Raw genomic sequence first — 10,202 nt, 5'->3', positions numbered from 1 at the left:
TGAGAGATATACAGTGGTGTGAAAAAGTGTTTGCCCCCTTCCTGATTTCTTTTTTTTTTTTTTTTTGCATGTTTGTCACACTTAAATGTTTCAGATCATCAAACAAATTTAAATATTAGTCAAAGGCTGAAGAAGAACAAAATGAAGACTTTGGAGTGGCCTAGTCAAAGTCCTGACCTGAATCCTATTGAGATGCTGTGACCTTTAAAAAGGCAGTTCATGCTCGAAAACCCTCCAATGTGGCTGAATTACAACAATTCTGCAAAGATGAGTGGGCCAAAGCTCCTCCACAGCGCTGTAAAAGACTCATTGCAAGTTATCGCAAACGCTTGATTACAGTTGTTGCTGCTAAGGGTGGCCCAACCAGTTATTAGGTTTAGGGGGCAATCACTATTTCACACAGGGCCATGTAGGTTTGGATTTTGTTTTCCCTTAATAATAATAACCTTCAGTTAAAAACTGCATTTTGTGTTTACTTGTGTTATCTTTGACTAATATTTAATTTTGTTTGATGATCTGAAACATTTAAGTGTGACAAACATGCAAAAAAAATAAGAAATCAGGAAGGGGGCAAACACTTTTTCACACTATTGTATATGATATTTCATTGCATATTCTGATTAATTGGTTTGTAGACATGGTTTCTAGCAGCTGTCACATGAAAGCCTTAGCATTAACAGTCAGATTTCACCACGTTTCTCTCATTATTGTCAAATTTTGCCAAAATCACACACTGTATAGGGGCCTCAAGATGGCAACAAACATAGACAATATGTTATCTAGTTTCCAAAAAAGCCAGCAATGTCCTCTCAGAATGATATGGGTTCAGTTTACTGTGCAACTTTGTAGAAATGATCTGTATCACAAATAAAAGTAAAAGAACACCAAACCTATTTAAGAATGACAGCAGTGTAATGTACTGCTCCAATGATAACAAACCCCCACGTATGACTAGCCAGTACAGATTTTAATAAATATGTTTGATTTTATTTATATTATTAATTTATTTAATTAATGTTAATGTTAATTAAGAAAACATTATTCACATGAAAACTGAAAATATATCAACATTTTATTTTTAGACCATATTTCCCAGCCCTATTCAATATTGTCAAATTTAATAGTTTAATTAGTAACTATACTTTTGTCCAATTTCCACTTTTATTTTGTGTATTATATTACTTCCCAACCCTATTCATGAAAAACTATATTTGAAAAGATACAGGAAAAATACCAATATGATAAAGAATGTCCATATTATTAATAATCAGTATTGCTTACAACTTTTGCCCATGTACCATGACCTACAAACACAACTATTATATACACAATCGGAGATTAACTGTATATGCATAGAGATTTATACTTCAACTGTATAGAAATTCTTCTTCCCCTCTCCTACATTCTTGCTGAAACAAGTGTTACAAAAACGTAATCTTGTACCTCTATCATCGGGTGTAAATATTACAGTATGTTTTAGGTGTTTTAGCTATTGAATTTTCTAAGCTGTTTGTATTTTGAGAGGGAAGCTTTGGGGATGAATGTTCAACATTTTGAGGAATGAAACCCAAGACGTAACTGTGAGACTTTTTAAAGTGCCGAGCGCAGTTGGAAAACTTCTGTGGGAGCTTCAGGAGGTTTCTGTCAAATTAGCATTGGCCGAATAGGGAATGTCTGTTTCCACGGTGATCATCCCTATGGTACAATCAAAATGGCTGCCTTGGAGTTTTGATGCAGTTGCCACGGAAGTGATTAAATCTAATGGTGTATGTAATGATGCACGCAGATATGAGAAACCAGAACCCTTAAAGCCAGGTTTTGATTGCATTCCATTTTAATCCAATCAGTTCTTAAAACAAAATAAAACATTGCAGAAAAACTTGACTTATCTGTTGACTATACTGCTCAGTACCTGACTGATTACAAAATATGTGATAATAATGGTAGACTGTCAGTGGAAAGTTTCAGGCTTTGAGCACTATTTTCATGCCAACTTCCATCATGTCAATATTATTCCTGACAGTTTGGAGTTTGACTCAGAATGATCAACTCCCAATTCAAAAAAGTAAAGTTTATTTTTGTTTGTTTGAATGACGATGTGCTTCCTGAATTGACAGATTTGAAATGGAATCTAACTCTTCCTGGTTTTACATAAGGATTAGAAGGTTTATATAAAGAATACGTAGAAGTACAGACATGTCACTTTGATGAACATGAGCTTACATGAGAAGCAAACTGAAAACCTGAGTGCACTGTGACAGATGGCTTTGCATTCCGATTTACCTCCAGTTTGAATCTATTATTAATGTAATTAGCTCAGCTACCATTAATTGGAGAAAAATGATACGTCTTTTCACACACGTTTGGGTCCAGACAATATCCTTATTGATTTATTTCAGAGGTGAAAGATCCTTTGTCTTGTGATAAGAGGAAAGGCTAATTCAAGAAATGTTGTCTAATATAATTTGATTGGAAATACCTGAAAGTTCAGCCAATGTGTTTAGTGAGAATGGGGATGGGAATAGTCCGGCCACTCTCCAGTATCCATTGAGCCACCGAAAACTTTTAAAAGTGTCAACCATGGCAAGATTAATATACCACAGGGCCCCAGGTAAAATTATACTGCAGACTCCCCAGCAAAAAATATTTATTGTTTTTTACCAGCAGCTTAAAATTACTTGACAGAAGTCATGTGACATTCTTATAGCGCAGCAAAAAAGTTACAGGGAGGACGTTGGTGGGGGGCATATAAATTGTTTGACTTTGACACCGGAGACCGGAGTTTGTATGACAGAATTATTTTCCCACATTTAAAGATCCAGTGTGTAAGATTTAGGAGGATCGTATCACATGGCCTTCATTAGCCGATTAAGTTTAGGTCCCATTGAACTGTAGTGATGCTGATTATGAGCACCTCTATCACCTCCTATCAATGTTGACTCAAAAGTTGAGGTTAACAGGTCATTCTCGAACTTGAAAATCACAGTTGACAAAACAATCAGGGGTGTCCACATACTTTTGTATTGGTTGATTGACATTTCTTATATCTACACACAGACAAAATTACATTGACAACAGGAGATTTTCAGTTTGATTCCCATTGAAGTTCTCATGTTGCACAGTGACTTAAAGTGACACACTTAAAGATTGCTTGTTTTTGTAGCATATTAACAATCGTGCCCAGCATAGGACATTGTTTGTAGCCATTTTTAGACCTTCGGGGAAAAATGTTAAGCTTACAATCTGTGGTACTGTTAAAGAAAAACAGTGTAGCAAATTAACTGCGGTGTTAGCATCTTTTATGAATATTTGCTATGTGGAAATTAAATAGGAAATCATTTAATATATGAGTATGAGAGCTTTTGCAGATGTTTTGAGATGTTTATTTTAATTGCCAAAGCTGAGCATTCATGCTGTGTAGTGAGCACACACAACCACCACAGACACACAAACAGACATACACAGAAATATATTTATGTAGCTGACTTCTGAGGAGTTTTTTTTTTCTGATACAAATAAATCAGAACCAACAGTGTTTTCTGAGGACATCACAGCAGTGAAGCAGAGCTCTGATGCAGTGAACCGCTTTTTGAAGTGTTTACTTCCTTTGTTCAAAGCAGACATTTCTTCAAACTGTGATTAAGGTGTAAATATTCATACTGAACACGCTGTATGCAGTCTACCCAAGACGAGTTTACATTATAAAGGTAGAGAAGTTTACATGGTCATGTATGTTTTGAGTCCAATGACATTTCACTGACTCAATACCTGTCAAAAACCGACCGTATAATTCATGTGAGTTTGAATAGTTTGTTTTCATCATTCCTGCAAATGTGCTATTTACAGGAGTGTGGTTTTTATCTGCCAGCAGTGTTTTGCTAAGTTTAAAACCAATAAAGCTTGCCTGGTTCCAGCCTCCTATTTGCTTTTTTAAATCATATTTGCTCATTTAACACACTTGTGGGAATTAAAGCAGTGGTTAGAAAGCAAGTTTGTACATAATTCAAAATCGGTGGTTCAGTGCTAACTTCTGTTCTTTGAGTAAAATGAGATGGCAGCTTATAGTGCAAATTAAAAATGCCTGTGTCAAAATACATTTTGGGGGAGAAAAATACAATAAAATCTTGTTTAATTTTAAATCTCCATGGTCTTGTCTGTAAAACTGTTTTCATCAAGTAGTTTAGGTACTTGATATTTCTTTCAAAAATATACATACTTTGTTTTATCTGTATTTATACAAAGGAGCAGTCACATTTTTCAGATGGTATGGTCCTGTTTGAGATACATATTTACACTGCACGTTTTACAAAATTAATTGTAGGGGATATACTCTTGACTTTGATTAAATTGATTCATTTTGGTAATTTGCATTAACTACTTGACTTAAGCACTTAGAGAAATACATCAGGGTCACAGTGCTGCTCTTCATTTGAGATGTTCAAACTTTTATTTTTATTTTTACCCACTAATTACTCAAAGTGTTCATTTGGAATACACGAGAACAGAAATTGAGAACTTAGGTTGATATTAGTTTGATAGTAATTCATTTTCATTTATTTTACATTGTATTATTAGTCATTTGATTTACCTTCTGAGGGACTGGAATGTGCTTCAAATGTAGTAAAGACAAAAACAAAAAAACAACCAAAAGGGTTACAAAATTTGTCACAGATTGATTAGTTCCAAAAGATATTTGCATGTGTTAATACCAACACGTCTGTAACAATCGCAGGCCCGAAAATGAAATGCATTATGGTGGGTGCATTATTAAAGCATGAGTCAGCCTTTGCATAATACATTTGCTTACTAAATAACAACATTTTGAGGTTGGATGTTTGTGGAATATTAAGTGAAAGTGAATTATTATCATTTTTATTACAAAACATACCATAGCAATATCATTTATGTAGTGATTGTTACTGTAGGTGTTGACATGTGGATATGTCATATTATATGACATGGGAGTGGGCACCCTGCTATCTGATCCTTCTTACCCCTGCTATTAGTTGAGGAGGCAAACTTTTACTGAGTGAAGGAAGATGGCAACACATCGTATGTGTCCGATAACTACAGAGGATTTAAGGATCGAGATCATATAAACATGTTTTTCTTGTATGTTTTCTCAGAAGAAAAACAAATCATGCACAAATCTCTCTCTTTCTAAACAACTGTTTCAAAAAGAGGTTGGTGTCCTTGTTGTAGTATAGCCCCATCCACCAAACTTTAAAACATCCACAAATTTGGCTTTGCAAATGTTTTATAAGGTAGTCCAAGTGTTTTTATGCCACACAACACAATGCATTTGTGAGGAAATGTGAATTTTTAAAAAATGTGTTTACAATTAAATTCCACAAGGTACATTGTGAAAGGTGTTGCAGGTGTTTTCACTTAAGCTAATTAGACCCTTTTTTCAGTTTGAACGTGGGCGGGTCTCTGCTGCAGATGAACTGAGGTCAGAAGAATAATTTATCCAGCCTGCAAATCTTACAAGCACTTTAGAGAGTTGTCAATCAGGCATGTTTTTTTTCACACATAGATGTTCCTGAGAAAAAGTCTAATCAGCCCAAATAACAGAGCACACCTGTGCTGATGCACCATGGGTATTCAGGGGTGTTTAAGAGCAAACAGAGCTGTTGCTAAAATTCTCTGGTCCAATGTTATTTTGGACAACCTTATAATCCCTTTCTGATTTCAGATAACACTAATTATAAAGTTTGCAAGTTCCTCTCAAACTTGATGTTACATGGGGGTGAGAATGATGTAATGCTGTCTGCACCACTGAGCTCACAGCTGCACTTTTCATTTCAGCAGCAGGAACAGACTCTTCTGCTCAGAGGAGGCAGTTCCAAGAATTTTCTGGAGACAGATCCCTATTTGGGCAGCTGGTCTGTCCCAATTTAGGCAAGTTATTTAGAGTGGCTTGAACACCAGGGCAACTTAGCCCTAACGGAAAATAACTGCTTTTAAAATTTTATGCAGCCTGGTGAGCCAATAAGGGTCAGCTGAGCAGGCAGGGAGCAGGTCACAGGGGTGATTAGTCGATAGAAATCACTGAAGGTGCCTACTTGGCAGGTGGGAAGACCATGAAAATAAACTCATGACATGTATGTTCAAATAATATGATGTTGAGAAGGAGACACAGGAACACGACGGCCCCATTTACAGTTGTCATTTCAAGTATCTCGTACCTGTATTAAATCCAGATGAGATTTTATACACTTTAATTTACATTTAGCCACATTTATATGTCTCCATTGGCATCACAAATATGATTGTATCGGTCTTGGTTTTCCCAGGCTACATACCAAACTAGGGTCGGCTCTACTCTAGCCCAGAGGGTGGTGGTAATGCACCTGAAGCTGTTTGGTAACTGCCAGAAGAAAAACTCACGCACTTCAGGAGTTAGCTAGCTAGCTAACAACGATCCATAAACTAACACAAACACATGGATGAAACTTATTCATGAACTTTGAGCGAGACAAAAGTTTTGTCGTTCTCGCAGCTCCCGCTGCTCCCTCTGTAAACGCCACAGCACCTTTTGTGTGAATATGTGTTGAAATCGCTGGAGCTGCTTTTCTACCTCACTCATGTGACAGGGAGAATGACGGCTAATTTCAGTATAATTTCAGTGTAACTTCAGCTGCCATTATCACAGGGGACAGACACTGTAGAGGCTACTTCCACAAACTGCTTACTGATGCAGTTACACATGGGAGGAGAAAAGATTACGTATGCATTTTCACCTTTTCAACATGTGTCTCAAACCACAACCTGAGGGTTGAGATGCATAGGGTACTTCACTATTATTTTTAATTTTATTCAAGGAAAGTAGAGTTTTACTTATGTTCAAGTTTCAGTAACAAGTTGCTTGGTCTGATCACTTTGAAATTTACAACACACGTTTTACAATAGAACAGCAAAACAAAGAGTAACCTACCAATGCCTTTGGCCTCCCCAATTCATGTGTGTCCCATGTGACCTATGTCATGCTCATCATAGTGGTCCCTGGTACAAGAAATGAATGTACTAACAGGAAGTTGTGCAAACAAAACTGTACTCTTCTTCACAATAGGCATAGTTTTAGAGTTTGGATACTTCAGTACATTTTACTGCTAATATTTGTTTACATTTACCTGAGTGAGATGCTTTTCAGTGCTTGCCATGTTATGACCTCAGTCTTGTGTAATCTTCTGCCCGCTGTGTGACTGGACTGTGAATATCAGTGGAAGTTCTGGCTGACTGGCTTTTACTGTCGCTACAGCGGGGACTGCACTTTATTTCTAAATGTTTGTCTTTCTGGCCTGGGCATTGATTTCCTCTCCATCTGTCTTTATTACTCTGGCTCCCCTCCTGTGTATGCCCCACCACACACACACACACACACACACACACACACAGCAACACAAATGTCTTAACTCTCCTCTTCCCCTGGCAGCCTTCTGATCCATACTGACTATCTGTCTTGGTTTAGCTCCCTCACTGTTCCCTATTAAACCTGTAAAGGCTGTCTTGTTCTCCCTGTCTATTCTCCTTTCCACACTCTCATTCTTCTCTCCTTCCTTTCTTCTTTCCTAGTCACCTCCCTTACTTGTTTCTTCTGCCTCGTTCTTCTTTTCTGGAAGACAACAGGGAAAGACAGAGAGCATCACAACAGTATCGCACCTGACAAAGACATTAAACAGTTACATATTCATGATGTTATATTGCATCCGATCCTGATACGGGTTCTTTAATGGTTGTATCTGCTGAGACTTGGATTGAGAGTCCAATCCAATATTTGTTTTCTATAAAATCTTAAGTTTTCCTGCATAATGCACATATGCAATGGGTAAAAAATATGGTGGGTGATAAATGTTCCTGTTACTACTTTGATAATTGTATTCTGCCACCATCAGTTGAACATGCTGTTGCTATAACAACCCCTGCTGGCAGAGTCCCATAGCAGTTTAACTGACATATTTACATCCACCATTTTGTCAGAATATTAGATTTTTTGTCAAATGTTGTCATAACGCCCCAAATGCCCTTCTTGGAACATTGTCTGTAGGTACTCTTCTCATTGTACCTGTTTTGTGATTGTCGATTGATTTTTTTTAAATTTTGTCACCTACAATCAGTTTACTGCTAACCAAGTTAGCCATTATACTGGCTGTCTGAGGCTAATATAAAACAACATTTTAAGTAACTGTTAATTTACTGTTGGGCTAAGTGTTACGCAGTTATTTTACTCTTTTTTACTTTTAGAGTCTCATGAGCTCTATGTGTAAGTTTGAATTGATTTTCTACATTCTATAAGGACTTCTTTATATTCTTTCAAAAGCGATATTTGTTTCTTTCTATCATGAGGGACAATGCAACTAATTTGACAGATAGTCTATACCAGTTTCCTTGTTACTGTTTCAATTCCTCACTAACTCTTGTTTAGGGTATCTCATCTTGAATTTGTTGCCCAATACTGTTGTCACTATTTCACAATTTCCTCCAGTAAACTCAAAGGCCATCTCCCGACTTCAACCTTTGTTGGAAGTGTGTTTAGTTCACTGCATATAGCAAGGGCAGAAGACGTGTGTTATTTCATAATACTGATACATAGATGCTGATAATACCTCCACTATAATTTCATGATATAATCCACAGTAGTATTGCCACTGCTATATGACAATAAAGTAATAAAGACATTTTTCTCACTTTTATACCATACTATGTTTTGATGTGGGGCTAAAACCTTACATCTCTACGTGACAATTAACTGGTGTTGATTTTATACAGCTCTTTGTCCACATTGATAACACTTAGAGAACAACTTAAAAGCATTACATTGACATTGATAAATGTACATTTCAGCACACTGGCAAAGTGTTGATTTTTGCACTCAGACACCGATTACCTCACTGATGTGATTACCTGATTTTTATTAGCACTTGTTGAACTGGTTCACTTAATAAATGACAGAGTGGATAGTTCATAACAGACAGAACAAGATGTGTGAAGGCTGAAGCATTTGTGTTCATATCTGACACAGTTTCACATTAAACATCCTAAAACCCAATTTTAGGATGCATGTGTTAGTGACCCAAAATCCAGAAAGTTTGCTGGCTTTTTTTGAAAGCCAAAATCTCAGCACCTGCCCCAGCAATCACTCAGCAATCATCAACCCCCTGCAGGCACACACTTAAAAGATTAGGCACTCCGACTGTACCTATTTTTGAGTTTCACCCCACTGTGCTTAATCCATATCTTGATTGTCAAGAGAACTTTAAAAAAAAAAGTAACCCAACCCTTCGTCTTCATCACCTCCCCTTCATAACAGATGTGGGACAAACGATTAGTGACAGCCTGGTTTGGGGAATGAGTGGGTCTTCCTAAAGTTTTGTCCACTAAACGTACTGTCATTTTTTAAGTTCATAGAGAAAAGGTTATTTGTATTAATTATGTTGCATTAAGTGTGATATGCCCTGTAAGGTTCAGTCCCATAATGATAGAGATATGATTGAATAAGTTCAAGATTAACTTTTTTCTCAGTACACTGACTTCATTGTGTGTTTTTTGCTTTATAATTAAATATAGTAAAAAAAAAAGAGTTTAAAAGAGTTAGAGTAGATATTTGCATGAACACTTGAAAAGAAGACACCTGAATAGCTTGGAAGAGATCATTTGGGCAACAACAAGATCAAACCAAACCCCAATGGCATCACATAGCAAAAGTCAGTTTCAACAGATTTTGTATTTATTTTACATATTAAATTGATCAGAAGTATGTGGAGGGGATAGTGGTTGTGGTCTGAATGATTCGGGACCAGGAGGTGATTAGGGCACTGACACAAGCAGGAGATTATAGCCGTTTCTTTTGGGGCCCGAGCTGATTCCAGGGGACCCAGACTCTGTAGCAACGCCCCTGCTGTTGTGTTCTAATTTGACCTTGTTTTCCACATTTAGGCCTGAGACACATTTAGACATGGACTTGTCAAATCTTGTGACATTAGAAGGACTTGGTCACACCTCTGTCATCAACTAATATTAAAGCACCTGTTCCTTCAGACTGCAGCCTCCACTGCACATCTTCACCGTTACAGAGACTGAGAGAAACCTGAAAATGATGTAATGGATTCTCTGTGCTGGTTTAAACGTTTACAAAAGCTGTTAACTACATTTAAGAGAAAACTCCAGTATGTCACAATTTGTTCCATCTGTGATTACATCAA

Source organism: Siniperca chuatsi, linkage group LG17 (genome assembly GCF_020085105.1).
Source record: "Siniperca chuatsi isolate FFG_IHB_CAS linkage group LG17, ASM2008510v1, whole genome shotgun sequence".
Taxonomy (NCBI): domain Eukaryota; kingdom Metazoa; phylum Chordata; class Actinopteri; order Centrarchiformes; family Sinipercidae; genus Siniperca; species Siniperca chuatsi.
This window is presented reverse-complemented; position numbering follows the sequence as displayed.